A 16,806-nucleotide genomic window follows, 5' to 3' on the forward strand; every position below is an offset into this window, starting at 1 on the left:
GTCAAAACACCTGCATTTGTTACACATGACATCCAGACCTCCTTGGGGCCGAGTAGTGGACTCAGAGTGTCCCTCAGTCTTGTGGCTGGAGTAGTTCTGCCACCTTTGTAGGCTCCGTGGTGCTGGGCTGGGCCCTCTAGTCAAGGGCTTTGAGAAGTTGGGTAGGCTGACTGTGGGGTTCCAGGGAGCACAGATTTTGCTGCACCTGAACGCCAAGAGGCAGGGCTGTGCCCCGCAGGCAGCAGTTAAGGGGACCTGATGATGGGTCCACAGTGAGTGCAGCTTTCGGGCTTAAGGTAAGAGGCTCATCTAGACAGCAGACCAAGTTGAAGCCTTATGCCTGGCGAGAGAAGTGGATTAGACCTGAGGGTGGCAGGGACTCAAGGCATTTTCAAGTGAAACACGTGTGCAGTGAAGTATCCGTGGGTGGGGCTTTTTTAGACCCCAATAAAAGGGTGCTCCCATGGGTGGGCTTTTGATGACAGCAGGCCACCCAAGCGGAGAAGGGAAGTGTAATTGTGTCCATTGTCTAGGTTAGTACTGCTAGCACTTTCGTGGCCAATTTAAGCAGATTGTGAAAATGTATTTTTTGCAAGCCTTCCTGAGTTTCTGTCTGTCACTCTGGGAGAAGGATGGCTAGGGAGACATAACTTAAGTATCTGGGGGACTTTGTGGAGTTTGCTTGAGTCAACACGGGAGGACAGATGTTCACACGAAGAGAAGACTTAAAGCTGGGAAGGGATGGGTTCATGATGGACAACTAGGGTAGAAAACTCAGCATGGCCATACTTATCAAAGCAGGTGGGCCTCTGGGTGGGGGCACCAGAAGTGGGGCTATTGTGTGGCCCTTTGGGACAGGAAGGCCATGTGGTGGCTGATCCCAGCCTCCCGGCGGTTCAGGATGGAGTGTGCTGACAATAACAGCCGCGTGCTCTGATGTAACTGACCCAGCTGATGGTGGTGGAGAAGTCACCGTGTGCTGGCTCTGCCCCACTCCGGAGACAGGAGGCAGCTCTACCGGATGACCTGGGAAAGACCACCTGTCCTCCCCATCTGGAGGCGCTCAGGTGTGAGGGTAGCCATTCACCTGTGTTTCTTCCCTTCCAGTTACCTTGGAGCAGTTCTACTTGGCAGCGAGGTGCTGTCCTGAGCCAGAGCACCGGACCCTGCTCATGAAGGTAGGCTACCCATCACCTTGGGCTCCTTGAAGCCTGCGGCATTTCCCTGCCCCAGGAGAGAAGGGCTTTAGTTTTACAGGCGGCAGTGAATTTATCATCTCTGAATTTCGTGCATGGTGGGGATGAACTTGTCATCGGTGGGAGGAGGGTTGCTGGTTAATGAGCACAGGCGCGTCCATGTTGCTCTGCAAAGTGACAGGAGAGTCGGTGTCAGCCACCAGCGAGAGATCCGTTAATTCTCGGGAGGGCTCACTTGGTTCTAGTTAAGCTTCTGTGACAGAATCTTGATTCTTTTAGCAGATTTATGAGGCTTGGCCAAATTCCATGATTCTCACTGTACTTGTTAATTAAGACAGAGGGCTCCGTACGATCTATGTCTGCCCGAGCCTCACTTTTGTCATCACGGGGAATGCTACACAAATGAGACTTCATATTCACCACTGGAAGGGGCATCCGAGGTCATAGATTCCTTGACCTTGAGTGTAAGACAAACTCCATTTCTTCTTGATAACAATGGCTTTACCTCCTTCTGAATGACCAAGGAGCACAGGTGGGGTGGAAGCTGCACGCAGGCTGCACCTGCAAGTGAGCTCGAGTGGGAGACCTGGCCAGCAGCCGTGTGCCTTTAAGTGAAACTCGGTCTTTGGGGCAGAAAGCAGTAAAATACCAGCAAATCACGAAGGCGCGCACGTGCTTTTCCACCCGTGACCGACTCATGTTTTCACCTCGAAACCGTTCTTAGATTGACCTGGAGGCACACGTTTCCGTGACGTCATCTCAGTGCTGTCCCTCAGGAAACCGCGAGTAGCAGGAATCCGTTTCTTTACCTAAACATCATGCCAGGTGTCCTCTGACCTTAGAAACGGGTAGAAAATATAGGGCATCACTCTAAGGGATTTTCAACTCGTTTGCCTAAGATGTGATATTTCTGGTCTGTCGTTTTTTCCTTCTTGCTTTTTAGCTTTCGGTGATGTTAACCTTGTAACAAGGACATGCCAATGCCCCATTGACCGGGTTCCTCTGGGAGACCTGTCCGCCGGAGTCCTGGGTATAACGCACCAACCTCGCATGGCATAAATTCAGGCACATGAGCTTTTTCCTAGGTTTTCCACGCTTAGCTCTTGGTTCTCCACCTCGAGGGCCACTACCCAAGAACCTTTCCTGCCAGGTATGGGCTGTATTTTGGTGGCCTTGAAGCAGCAGTTGGGGCTCACCTCTCTACTGCCCTCCCCCCGGCTAGGTCACTATTCAAGGTGATAGGGGACAGAGAGCCTTTGGCCCTTTCTTCCTGTCCTGCACTGCCTCCTGCCATCCGCACCTTCTTGCTTATCCCTTATCCTTCCCCTACTTCCCTCCCGTCCCCGGTCTCCCGTCTCTACGGCGGCCGTCTGTTGCTGGGGCCGTGGCAAGCCCGCCTGGAGGGCACTGGGCCGTGGTGGGTGGAGAGGGCAGAGCCTGGAGCTGGCGTCAGGGGCTGGACCTCTAGTCCTGAGTCTGACCATCTGAGTGTACTCATCTGCGGTGACATTCGGTATTTATACCTCCCTTGTTGGTTTCTGCAGACGGCGAGCCTGGCAACCAGGGTGGCGTCTGTGGGCGTTCTCTCTGTGTTTGCAAATATTTGAACAGGTATCATCAAAGCAGTTTCAGTGAACAAAAGTGTGTGCTCAGTTCACAAGTACTGAAACCAGTTTGTCATTTTTTTTCAGGAGACTGGGTTTTTTAATGTCACATATTGGAGAGCACCGTGTGGGTGACAGTGGTGTGCAGGACTTCTGTAGCTGGTATGTAGGAAACCTTGCTCAGGACGACAGTACAAGGTTGTGGCTGCTGTCAGCCTGCAGGTTACTCTGAAAGCTATTCACTTGGAAGATTATCTGTGACAAACTCACCTAAACCTCATTGGCTGAGAAGTGGTTGCAGGCCAAAAATGTGATCTGGACCAAATAGGATGTTTTTTTAAAAAGCTGTTTTGCATGCGAATGGTCATGTGCCTACATTGGCAGAGGTGACTGAGCCCTGGGGACCAGTATTCATCCTGCCTAGCGTGGGTGCACTCTATGCGAGCAAGAGAAAGTGCCCCTGGAAAAGCGGGCCCCCAGCCAGGGACAGTGCAGAGGGCAGGGCCCGCAGGCTTCGTCTGATGACTGGGAGGAGCTCTGTGAGGCAGCATCAGTGGGGAGGGGGCTAGGGACCCTTGGGCTGGGCTTCTTCCTGGGACCTTCCCCCAGGTGACTAGACTTACCCTGCTGCCTGGCACACTAGAGCCCCCCTGGGGGAAGATGATAGTGAGACCACAGAAGCACCGTTGTGGCCGGCTTAGGATGTCACTTGTAGCTTGTTGTCAATCACAGCAGGATGCAGGGGACAGGAGGGACCAAGTCATAGAGAAGCAGTCAGGGATGTCACTGACTTCGAGTCTCCTACCCACAGCCCTGTTGGGAGCCAGGAAGGAGGTGCCAAGGAGATTGTTATCAGGGTTCACCTCCCAAAATCTCACTGGTATTTGAACTGTAGAAAAGAATCATATTCTGTACATCGGGGGTCCCCAACCACTGTGCCATGGACGGGTACTGGTCCATGACCTGTTAGGAACCGGGCCACACGGCAGGAGGTAAGCGGCGAGCAAGCGAGTGAGGTTTCATCTGTGTTTGCAGCTGCTCCCTAGCGCTAGTATCACTTCTTCAGCTCCACCTCAGCTCATCGGGAGTTAGATTCTCATAGGAGCACTGGTCTCTTGTGCCAAAAATGTCGGGGACTACTGCTATACATGACTTATTCAACCTCATTTACTTTTCATCTTTCCTGTTTCTTCATGCATTCTTCATTCTATTGACCAATTAGCAATCTCTTGGGTCCCTTGGAGTCACAACCCTGCAGAGTCATTGACCCCGCAGATCTGCCCACCACTCCGATGTGACTCTGGATCTAAGCCCATGGCCCAGTATGCTCAGGGTCTGAGTCCCTGCCTCTGACCTCCCTCCTCAGTGGCACTCTGCAACTCTCCCCTGTCCTGGGGCACCTGGCCTGGGCCAGGGCATCTGTTCATCCTCTGCAGCATCTTTCAGAGCTATCCTTTTTCTTCTGTCCTAGGGGCTTGGTTGCCCAGGGGCAGCTCCTATCCCTACTCTGCCAGGAACCAGGCGTGGCCTTGGGCAGGTCACTGCTCTCTTCTTTAGTTCAGTGTCTTCTGGTGAAAGATGAGGTGAATTCGGTCACTCTAAGGGCCCTTTTGGCACCCACAGTCTGCGTGTCTGGGCCCGGATGTCACCGACGGCCTGCACGTGAGCCAACGTGGCTCTCCACTGCCTGCCTTTCTCCTCCAAATCACCCCTGAAGCCCCATGTCCTACGTGCCTGTCTCTGCATGTGCTTCCAGCCACAACTCCTCTCTCCTGTGGAGTCGGGTGGTCATAGGACTTGTTCAAACCTGGACTTTTTTGAGAGTGCCAGGAGCACAATTAAAAGTGAAACTTAGATGATGGGTGGTATTCTTGACTATCAGCAAACCAGGCCACTTAATTAGCCTGGCTTTGAGTCAAGTCCAAAATCCCTCCCCTGTCAGTGGCTCTGCTTGTCCATCAAGCTCCTGTGCTTGGCCCAGATGTTCCCTACCCTATACCCAGCAGAACTGTCTCCTCTTAAAAGCTACGTGGTGGAAATTGTTGGGGAGACAGGCCTCTCTGTGTCGGTCTTCATTTGGACCATTGTTTTCTAAATCAAACAGAAATGATCAGCTTCTCATTTTGTTTTCAGGGACTTTGTCACATGTCCAGCCTGGGTAGGAGACAGCAGTCCCAGCAAGGATACTGTGGGCATGGACCCTTCCTGAGGCCAGCACCTGTGGGGCCTCCCTACTTCCCTAGGGAATGCAAGTAGGGCCCGTGGGAGCTAGTGGGCACAGTGGCCAGATATGGACATCCTCAGGAAGTCTCTGTGGACCCGGGCGCAGGGCTGGAGTCCTGCTAAAAGCTTCTGGAACATTCCTGACCAGCTACCAGGCATTAAGGCTGCCCCAAGCACAGGATGCTGGGCAGACGTGGATGGCATGCTGCCGGCCTCATTCCCCTGTATTTCCTCACCACTGGTCTAGTCAGACCGAGCCCTTTTCTCTGTCTGAGGACACTCTAGGAAATTGGACACACTTGAGTCCTTCTTGAAACTAAGTTCCCAATCAACAACGTGACACAGTCCTGCAGTCCTCCAAGTTGATAAAGCATGACTTCTTCTGAAGAACGGGCATTTTCTCCTAGGTGAGTGAACTCCTGTCCAGTTAGAATTATGGTCCTATAATGATAGTTTCACAATTTCTGAGCCATTGATTCTTTGACAAGAGTGCTGAGAAAAATATTTCTAACAAATGATGCTGGGACAACTACATATCCATGTACAAAAGGAGGAATTTGAACTACTGCTCCATGCTATATGCAGAACTCAAAATGTAAGAGCCACATCCATGGAACTCTTAGAAGGAGACAGCCATAAATCACTGTGACCTTGGATTAGACAACATTTTCTCAGATATGACCCCAAAAGCACAATTAACAAAGGGAAAAAATAAATCGAATTTCATTAAAAATAATAATAGAGTTTTCACACTCAAAAAAGCGACTTCACCCTAGCGTGGGAATAGCCGACCTTGAGGAGAGGGGACTCTTCACGGGACGGCTCTGCTGGTTCACCTGCCCTCAGACGGTTTTGAAGAGCCCTACACACTGGTTATCTCGCGTTCCTTAAATTGCTATTGTCACAAAGACTCTTTCTGTGTCACTGTCCCCCTCACTGGCCCAGGGCCTGGGGTCAGGCTCAGGAGCAGCCGGCGTACCCCGCGGGGTCTCTGGTTTGGCTGTAGAGGGACCTTGGCTCCTTCCACTTGATGAGTGCTCGCCATCGCAACCCTGTCACGAAGCAGGACGTTGCAGGGGACTGTCCCCACTCACGGTGGCTGGCAGTGGCAGTTGGAGCCTGTCAAGTGGGCGAGCTGGGGTTTTTCCCTCTCTCCTGCATTCTAACTGCTCTTTCTTCTTTTCTCAGCATGCGTAGGTGGTAGCTGGTTTTAAGCACCAAACCAAGCAGCCGGTACTTTGTTACAAGTACCTCCCATCCAGTGTGGTGTCCTCTTTGTGCAGGTGGCCCTCTTCATACCCACGGACCCCATTGTGGCCCCATGCCTTGTCTTTGAGGGTGTCCAAGGCCCCAGAGCCAAAAGGCAGGGTTTGACATCCTGTGTGTGCACCATGCATGCCCACAGCCACCTCTTAGCCACCAGGGGCAGGGCATGGGCTCGGCCTCTCACACAGAGGGTTCTCGGTTGGGGTTTGGCTGCGTTTCAAACCCAGTGCAGGCTGGATGGTACTAAAGCCAGACAGTGAGAGAGACAGAGTAAAGGCACTGAGAGGGACCCCGAGTGTTCAGGGAATTCAGTTGATATGTTGTTCTTTAGTTCCCATTTCCTCTGATACGGACCTACAGTGAAGAAGAAGAAGAGTACGTAGTGTGAAAACGTAGAGTGAAAGGCCTGCTGGTCGTTCCTAGCCTCTACACATCGGTTCCTCATGGTTTTAGCCATAGAGAATGACTCTTGGTTCCTGTTTCCTCATCATAGGTGTGAGTAACATGTTGTTAGCAATCCTAGCAAAAATCTTCCTTTGTTCTGAAGATGTCTTCCTGGCCTAGCTGAGGGCTGATCAGCACATTGCAAACTTCAGCTGCGGCTTTTTTAAACATTTTAATTCCCTTGCCTTCCCCCCGCGTCAGCGCCATCCCTCTCCATTACCCAACTCATGAAGGCTGCAGGGTCTGCAGTCTTGGGATCCAGCCTCCCCGGCTCTTTTCCTGCTGCCTCTCTACCCCTTGCAAGCTGGAGTCACATGCAGAGAACTGAGTGTGTGGCTGACAGTGCCCCTAAGATAAATGTCCGCTGGGCACCTACTCTGTGCCAGGTGGTGTTTTTCTAGTACCTGGCTCACTTAATGGATGCGGTTCGATATTTTAACATTTCATAAGGAAAAAGAGCTATAAGTGACATAGAAACCAAGTTTCAGACCTCATCTTCTAGCACTGACTGGCTCTCTCTCACTCTTGTTCCTCTGTCCATTGAGACCCTGGATGTACCCTCCCTTCTTTCTTGGTTCTGTCCTCACAAGTTCCAAGCCTGTGCTTAGGTCCCACAGGGCTCATCTCAAACCAACTCCCAGATCCCAGCAACAGTTATCCCTCCCAAGGAAACTCTCATTTTGGAAAGGAATTATTGGTGCTTAGAACTGACTTTTTAAGTCAAAGGAATAAATGCCTAATGATAGAATTTCTGGCTCCATAGTAAGTCAGCAGAAGGGTGATTTTGGTGGCTGTCTGCACACATCTACCACAGTGCTTCTTCAGAAACATTTACAAGTGCCTACTATGGGCTAGGCACTGGGGTGCTAATATCAACAAGACCTGGCCTTCTCCCTCAGATAGTTCCCTAGCTGGTCGATGCACCCCAATAAGTAAGCACATCGGAGTGGACTAAGTGCTAACAGAGCACTCATCTGGGGTGCCCGACGCAACCCAGTTTAAGGCAGGCTTGCTAGACAGAGGACGTGGCATCAAGAGAAGTGTCTCTGTCCCTGAAGGAAATTAAATGAACCCGCTGTGTGGGCCACACTATGCTCACGGGGGCCAGTGTGAGAAGTCGTGGTGTTTCCACTTACAAAGTGTTCCTGGCACATTGGTGACTTGAGGGCTGGGGGCCCAGATGGCTCGGGGGGACACTGAGCTTCCACCCTCGCCGCACTGTGGTGTGTCCCCAGTGTGCCACAGCTCTCTGGACATGACAGCAGTCAGTGTCTTCTCCTTTCACTTGGAAGACTTCCTTGACGTCTAGAGGATACTCTCAAAGTGCGCCTCTGGAGAGGAACCCAGTGGAAGCTTTAGAACTATTTTTGAAGCATGTCACCAGGCCAGGGCCTGGGGCAGAGAGGGGTCAGGAGGGGGAAGGCAAAGAAGAGTCTGCACGGTGGCCTCCTCTCCACAAAGCTCTCCTGTCAGGGGGATGGACAGGACACCCCCCAGGTGCAAGCTCTACCTGTGCCTGTAACCTAAGAGGCACACACAGTCGTACGGAGGAGTGGATGGCAGCATGTGCGGGGACACTGCTCTGCCCTAGATACTTCATCACCAAGCATGGGAACGAGTATCCATGTGGAGAACCGGCCAGTGTGCAGAAGAGCAGTGGGCCCCCGACACAAAGACCACATGCTGGGGCTCAGCCTGTGAGCTTACGGGGATGTAGGGTCCCTCCCCAGTGTGCCTGCCCCTTGGCTCTGGTTCTTGGGGTGGGCTCGTTTCATACTCTTCTAGAAGACAGGGTACCGCAGAAGAGGCTTATCTCATTTGCCAAGACAAATAAGAAAATTAGAAGGACTTGGTTACAGCATCTCTGGGAAACTGAGAGCATAATCTGGCCCTAAGGGACCGAAGTTTGTGGGAGGAGAGTGCAGGGCCTGCTGTCATATCCCACAGTGCCCAGGAGACCTTTCCTGAGTGGCTGACCCAGAGCAGAGATGTCAGCGCCAATGTCAGCGCCATGGAGCCAGGCCACCCAACACCAGCAGAACTACCCAGGGCTGGCGGTAACATATCCCAGCACACAGTGGACACGTGAGCACCAAAGTCACATGGACAGTCATGCAGGGGAATGACCGAGAAGGTCCCCAGCCCCAGCCAAGCACAGCTGGGTGGACAGGAAGCAGGAGATGTCTTATCCTTTACTTTCTATCGTGCCCATGCCCGTGCCAACCCACCCCCATATATATGTATGTATGTATGATTTTATAGACAGCATATGATTGGTTCGTGTTTCAAATACACTCTGCCAATCTGCCTTTACTTGTTGCACTTGGAACATTTACATTTAATGTAATTATTGCTAGACTAAGACTTCCATTTCATCTTTGTTTTCTGTTTGTTCTCTCTGTTTTTCATTTCTGTTTTCTTTGCCTTCTGTGCATTACTTGAGCATTTTTTAGACTATCATTTTTACTTATCTGTAGCATTTCTGGATGTGTCTCTCTGAATAGCTTTTTTTATTATTTGTTTAAATAATACCTAGGAAAAATATATCACATAAACTTTAATCAAAAGAAAGCAAAAGTGCAATAAAAGGGGAAAAGACATCATCATCTCAATTGATGCAGAAAAAGCATTTGACAAAATTCAGGACCATTTCATGTTAAAACACACACACACACACACACACACACACACACACACAGCAAACTAAGCATAGAAAAAATCTACATCGATATAATAAAAGCCAAATAAATATCAAACACCCACAACTTTCAACGTGATAGACTGAAAGCTTTTCCTTTCTCAGAAATAAGACAGGGATATCTGTTTTTACCATTTCCATTCAACATAGCATTAGAAGTTCTAGCCAGAGTAATTAGTCAAGAAAGAAAATTAAAGTCATCCAAATTGGAAAAGAAGAAGTAATATCATCTCTATTCACAGATGATGTGATATTATATATGAAAATTCTAAAGATCTCTCTCTCTCTCACACACACACACACGCACACACACACACTCACACACACATATACATTATCCAAAGTAATAAACTAATTCATTCAAGTTACAGGATACAAAAATCAACATGCAGAAACCATCTACATTCCCATACACTGATGATGAACAATCCAAAAAGGAAATTAAGAAAAAACAATCCCATTTACAACACATTAAAAACAATAAAATACTCAAAAATGAACTTAACCAATGAGGTGAAAGACTTGTACCTTGAAAACTATGCAATGTTCCTGAAATAAATTAAAGGAGATATTAATAAATTGAAAGAAATTTTGTGTTTATGATTGAAAGACAATGTTTTTAATATTAATATTTTTATTATTACCTACAGATTTAATGGTATCTCTTTCAAGATGCCAATGACATCTTTTGCAGAGATAGATAAATCTATCCTAAAATTCATATAGAATAGCAGAAACAATCTTGAAAAGAGGAAGAAAAAAGTTGGAAGTCTCATACTTCCTGATTTGAATTTACTACAAAGTTAAAGTGATCAAAACAGTTTGGTAGTGGCATAAAGAGAGACACATAGACCAGTGGACTAGAATAAAGAACGCAGATAAAGCCTCGCACATGTGGTCGGATGATTTTTGACATGGGCATCAAGACCATTCAATGGGAAAGGACAGTCTTTTCAGCAAGTGGTGCTGAGAACACTGACATCCGCGTGCAGAGGGATGATATTGGATCCTTAAAATGATACAAAAATTAACTCAACATAGACAATACACCTAAATATAAGAGCTAAAACTATAAAACTTTCATAAAAACACATAGGAGGAAAACCCCATGATATTGATTTCTTGACATGACATCAAAAGCAGAGACAACAACAAAAATAAACACATTGGAACTCATCAAAATTTAAAAGTTTTGTGCATCAAATGACACTATCAACAGAGTCAAAAAGCAACCCTTAGAATGAGAGAAAATATTGAAAAGTCACATATCTGATAAGAGATTAATATCCAGAATACATAAAGAACTCTTAAAACTCAACAATAAAAATAAATAACCCGGTTCAAGAATGGACAAAGAACTTGAATAAATACTTCTCCAAAGAAGATGTACAAATGGCCAATAATACATAAAAAGATACTCAACGTCACTAATGATTAGAGAAATATAAATTGAAATCACAAGGAAGTAGCACTTCACACCCATCAGGATGGCTGCTATCAAAAAACTTACAATAACAAGTGTTGGCAAGGACGTGGAGAAACTGGAACCCTTGTGCACTGTTGGTGGGAATGTAAAATGGTGCAGCCATCATGGAAAACAGAATGAGATTCCTCAAAAAATTAAAAATAGAACTGCCATGTGATCCAGCAATTCCTCCTTGTAGGTGTACACTCAAAAAACTGAACGGAGGGACTCAGGCAGATTCCTGTACCCCCACTTTCAGAGCAGAGTTATTCACAACAGCCGAAAGGTAGGTGCAACCCAAGTGTCCACCGATGGATGAAAGGACAAATGGAATGTGTATACACATTCAATGGAATATTACTCAACCTTAAAAACAAAGGAAATTCTGACACAGGTTGCAAACATGGATGAACCTTAAAGACATGATACTGAGTGAAATAAGCCGGTCACAAAAGGACAAATACTGTATGACTCCACTTACGCGAAGTTTACAGAACTGTCAGATTCATAGAGAATGGGGGTTGCCCAGGACCCAGGTAAGGGGAGAACAAGGGGTTAGTGAATAGGCGCAGAGTTTCAGTTTTGCAATATGAGAAAAGTTCTGGACATGACTGGCAGTGATGTTTTCAGCGCCAGAGCCAGGTGGGAACTTGGGAGTGGTAGGAAGATGGAATCAATCTGGGTGAAAGCAAGCCAGAGAAGCATCTAGCATCAGCAACGTGCTGCCCCCATAAGTGGCCTTGGCCACCTGCATAAAGGAGGGCTGCTCAGGGCCTGCACAGCAGTGAGGGGGAAGGGGCGCTGTCTGCCTGCAAAGCTGAGCTTCTGAACCTCTTCTGTTGGATACAGTGAGGCTGAGGCCGGTGCTGGCCACACCACACAGTGGAGGGAGAGTTTTCTGGAGCCCCCGGTGCCAGGAAAGGCTGGGTCCTGCAGCTGGCCACCAGACCCTAAGGAGGAGGAAGCATGTCCCTGTCAGTGTGGTGCTGCACAGTGCATTCAGCAGGCAGGGAAAGATGTCTTACATCTGGAGATGTCCCCTTCTCTACTCTTTAGACCTCCCCTGTCTCCTGTCTCCTTTCCAGCTTGTCCAGCTTTGTTTCCCATAAAAGACTTTACTGCACTTCTTATTTCCTGCCATCTAGGGAGGCCAAACGACAGGTATGTCCAGGCTTTTCCGATGAGGCATAAGACAGGAGATGCCTTCGGCCTGGCCGCCTGTTGCCTGTCCTGCCTTCTGCCGCGCCCTCCACATTCCATCCCTTGTGACACTGCATGTGGCCCACCGTTGCTTTGCTGTGGCAGATCCCCAGAGGATAAACTGGTCCCTTTGCCACAGAACGTGGGGTGAAGACTCCGTACCTGAGCTCTCAGAATGGAAAGGTCGCCTCCGCCCTAACCCTCCTCCCAGGGCCTCCAGGACATGCAACTGCCACATCTGTCCCGTCTCTCACTCAAGAAGAGAGGTTTTTAAGAAGATTCGAGAAAAATTGAGCAGGTGGTTTTTTTGTTTTCTGTTTTTGAAATTGATGAACATCTCGGGCAGTTTGGGAAAGAAAGAGATCAGTTGGAATGACTTCCTCAGAAGAACAAAGAAAAGGACACTGAAGCTGACCCCTCTGCCTTTTACCAGTTGCACATAAATAAGTCGTCATAACCTGTGGAATGTGATAAGCTAACACCTAGAGCTAGTAGTACAGAGGAGACTGGGCGGACAAGCATATGTCAGGCATTGACATTGTTCCAGTCTGGTCCAATTTTTTTATCACTTTCCTTTTACAAGGAATGTCCTTAGAAATTGCGAAGCCAATGCTTTTTGCTAATGCTGGCAGAATTTTCTTAAACGAGAGATGGTGCCACCGCCCATCAATTTTGCTGGGCAGTAATGCAGCTCCCAGGAGGCTGAAGTCTGAGGCGGAAGGCAGAGCACTTCATCACCGTGAGAGAACTGGGTTGTTGCTGGCATCATGCTGGGTTCCCGTGCATTAATGAGCTTTGCTCTTCTTCTCTGATGCAGGAAGGTCTAACTCGGGCCTTCTGTTTCAGCTTCTTGCTCATTATGCAGCCTGGGCCATGGAAGTGGGCTGCCTGCTTGTCACAAATCACAGGCAACCTCCCTTGTGTCTGCTCCTGGCCCAGTGGGCTCATGCTCCCTGAAGCCCAGGCTCTCTGAGGTCCGCAGCCCTGCAGAGCCATGGCAAGCCCAGATGCAGGCTGGATGCCCAGGTCCTGCCTTCCTGAGCACACATGGTCAGGGAGAGGTCACATGGACAAATAATGACACCAAAAGGCAGGACGTGTAACAGGAAATGCATACTGCAGTGGGAAGCCAGCAAGGTCAGGAACAACCTCGGGGGTGAGGGTCCGTGGACAAGGCTTCGATATAGGGAACCCTGAGAAGATGTGGCCTCTTCAGCTTGGAGTTTGCCATAACAGAGATGGGGAGTCTGGACGTAGGAAGGTGGTACGTTTTAATTATCATATAGCACAGTGACCTTGTTTGGCAGCATAGTTCTGTGAATGTTTCTCCACCAACACAAGATACAGAACCATGTGTCCACCCCATGTGACCAGCCCCTGATGGCATAGCTTCAGAATCACCCTCTCCCCCTTCTGTTAACCCCTGGCAACCGATGACTGGTTGTCCGTCCTGTAGCTTTGTCTTTTTAAGAATGTTTGTAAATAGAATTGTACAGTGTGTAGCCTTTTGATGTTGCTTTCCTTCACTCAGCATGACGTCTCCGAGATTCAGCCAAGCTGCTGTGCATGCAGCACTTACTCCTTTTCAGGGCCTAGTAGCATTCCTTGGTGTGGGCATGCCACTTTGTCCTTCCCTTCATCCAGGCAAAGACACTGGGCTGTTTCCAGTTTCTGGTAACTGTGAGTGGAGTTCCTGTACAGGTTGTCACAGCGTCAATGTAAGTTCTCCTTCTCTAGGGCAGTGTCTCAATCTCAGCACTGTCGATATTTCGAGCCAGATGCTTCTTTGTTATGGGGGCTGCCCTGTGCTTTGCAGAGTGTTTTTAGCAATATTCCCGGCATCTACTTACTAGGTGCCCATAGAATGCTCCCGGTCATGACAGGCAGAATGTTGCCTGCAGACGTCGCCAAATGTCCACTGATGGACAAAACTCATTTACAGTTGAGAATTTCTGCTCTAGGGTAAATGCCCAGGAGTGGACTTACTGAGTCATGGGGTAAAAGCATGTTTAGCGTTTAACTCTATATGGGGCTTCACACCCCCAGCGTGTGAAGATCCAGGGGTCAGCATCCTCAGCAACTCTTGGTGCTGTCAGTATTTTTTATTTTTTGCCAGTCTAATGGGGATGTAAGAAGGGTATCTTATTGAATTTCCCTAATGGCTAATGACATTAAAATATTTCATATGCTTTCTCGCCATCTATATGTCCTCTGTAGTGAAGTCTGTTAAAATCTTTAGCTTATTTTAAATCGATGCATGCCTGGGTAAAGCCAGCATTTGGGAGTCAAGCCAGGGTATGGTGTCAGCAGTCAGCTCTGTGGGGCCAAGTGGGCTTGACCTTGAGTCATATGGACCAAGTTAGAAGCAGATGGCCGTTTGTCATAGTGTTAGAGGTGGTGGATTGTGCCAGATACCCTCTAGCTGCCTCTCCGGCTCTCTGCCTTCTCTGCCCTGCTCTGGGCCCAGGGAGGTGACCCATGTGCCTTACATCAGCAGGGTCCTTGCCCTCTGTATCCAGTTAGGTTCTGAACAAGAGGCTATAGGTAGAGGTTGGAGAGGGGCAGAGAATGAGCTGATGTCTCTGCGCCAGCCCCCCTCCCCGCCTTCCTGTAATATCGCCTAGGGATTTCTGTGTTCCTAGGCTGAAGGTCACAGCTCCTCTTAAGGTGTTCCTGTCTACATAGCCATGTCTTTTAGGGTCTAGAGGCCACTCCTTGCCCACCTCATTCCACTAGCTCCGGGGTCCTGCACTCTCCCTGTGGCCCTCCTTCACCTTTATAAAATAATTATTAAACTCTTCTTGAGTCATCTGTATGTGAACATGCCCTCTGTTTCTTGGCTGAAACTTGGCTGACACAGGATTCTGGATTGGGTGAGAAGGTTAACTAGATTATTCCTTTAAAAAAGGCCTTACTTATACTTCAGTGGTTCTGAGTTTCTTGTTGCCGACTTTTGTCTCCATCTACCCAAGGGAAATGAGGGTTAACTTTTTGCACCCTGGAATCCACAATAAATATTTCTGTAGCAATATGAAGTTCACTTAGAGACTTGTGATTCAGTTTAGCCACCCAGTCTTACACAGTTTATTATTTTTATTAGAATTTGTGTTTTTAGGATGTATTTCAGTATTTTTCAGTTGCTCCCACCATGTTTATAGGGCCAGTGAACATTTTTATTGTTATAAGAAAAAGCCAAAGGAAGCTTACACTGGCCAAGCAACTACTGCCCAGAACTTGGACAAGGTCATAAAAGAGCCAAAATTAACTTTAAATATAAGTCATAGACAAGCTGTCAAGCAAGCCATAGTGTGACCCTCCCTGGGAAGGCTGAAGAGTTGAGGCTCTGCATAATGACACTATTTCAGGGGTGGGCCAGACCTCAGGAGAAGAGGGAAGAGCCTGTGCTGTCGCCGTAACTGTGAACTGTGTGGCTTCTAAGTCTGATGACCCATAGGAGGCAGAGTGTCTTTCTCGGGCATGACTGTCCTCTCCGTGAGACTCTGAGAAAGAGGGTTTTGTTGCTGTTGCTTGGGTTCACTTTGAGATGATCTCACTTCAAGAGAGTCATTAGCTTTTAGAGATACATGGGGAACTGCGCTTAGATGAAAAGATATGACTGGGCTTTGCTTCACAATAATACAGAAAGGGGAGACAGATGGGGATAGAGATAAAACATATTCGGCCACATTCTGATAGCTTTTGAAGCTGGGTGATGGGGACAAGGATGTCCAACATGCTGTTCTTGCCACTTCTGTGTAATTTGGGGATTATTAAATACAAGAGCAAATGGATAGTTAGTATCAAAGTTACTTGTTGGTACAGGAATACTCACTTCGTATTGCTTGATGCCGCTGATGTCACGAAGAAGTCCTGTATGTGTAGGTTTCAGACCCGTAATAGGAAAAACGTATTGAAACAAAGTGTAAATGAGGGATGCTATTTTTATGAACATTTAATCAAAACATACTCAATGTTTGCTTTCCTCCTCAATTCATGAAACAATGCTCTAGATGCACATTCTAAATAATATCATCTTGACTTGAAAAGGAAAGCAAACAGAAATATTAACTTATGTTTTAAAATATTCTGTGAGTGGACTTTGCTTTTCAATAACCTGGTGTGGAGGAGAACGAGGCGAGGCGACGGATGAAACAAGACTGGCCATGAGCGACTGCCGTTTGTCGAGTCGGAGGGCAGGAGGCACGGGGGTTGGTTATGCTAGCCTTTCCATGTTTACAGATGCTTTAAAATTTCTGTTGGATAGCTTTAAAAAATAAAACGCTCTGCATGTCCATAATGTGACCATTTTATGCTAAAGAAGTGTCAGCCTTCATGACTGTATGGAATGTAACGATATGCTATTTCTCCTCACCTCCTTGGATTCTGCATTTTCTAATCTATTAGTATCTGTTTCTCTCCTTTTCTCCCACTCTTAGTTTTGCCTGTTGTATAGAACCAAGTTGGTGTTCCAGGAGCGAGCGTGGTATCTAGAACATAAATATTTGACTCCCGTGGCCAGCACAAGGATTAGGAGTCAGGTAAGCATGCCTGGTGTGCAGAAGAAACCCTTCAGCTGCCAGCTCTTTGCTTTCTTAGAAAACAGCCCTGCCAATCTTTTATCGGTTCCCACTCATGGATTTGTGTGCCTCTGGAACTTCACAGTATGTGTTTTCATTGCCAAGAATGATCATATTACACATCAGGGTTTAA

The 16,806-nt window shown here is 47.9% G+C and overlaps 1 long non-coding RNA gene across 1 annotated transcript in view; it reads left to right on the plus strand.

Moving 5' to 3' along the window:
* The window catches only part of LOC107500668, a 29,068-nt gene extending 12,493 nt beyond the window's left edge, over positions 1-16,575 (plus strand). The window contains exons 2-3 of the long non-coding RNA XR_001594574.2: positions 1,108-1,178; positions 16,533-16,575. This is a non-coding gene — a long non-coding RNA (uncharacterized LOC107500668). The remainder of the gene's footprint in view (positions 1-1,107; positions 1,179-16,532) is intronic.
* Positions 16,576-16,806: the final 231 nt, after the last annotated feature.

This window comes from Rousettus aegyptiacus, unplaced genomic scaffold (genome assembly GCF_014176215.1).
Source record: "Rousettus aegyptiacus isolate mRouAeg1 unplaced genomic scaffold, mRouAeg1.p scaffold_m13_p_7, whole genome shotgun sequence".
Classification (NCBI taxonomy): Eukaryota; Metazoa; Chordata; class Mammalia; order Chiroptera; family Pteropodidae; genus Rousettus; species Rousettus aegyptiacus.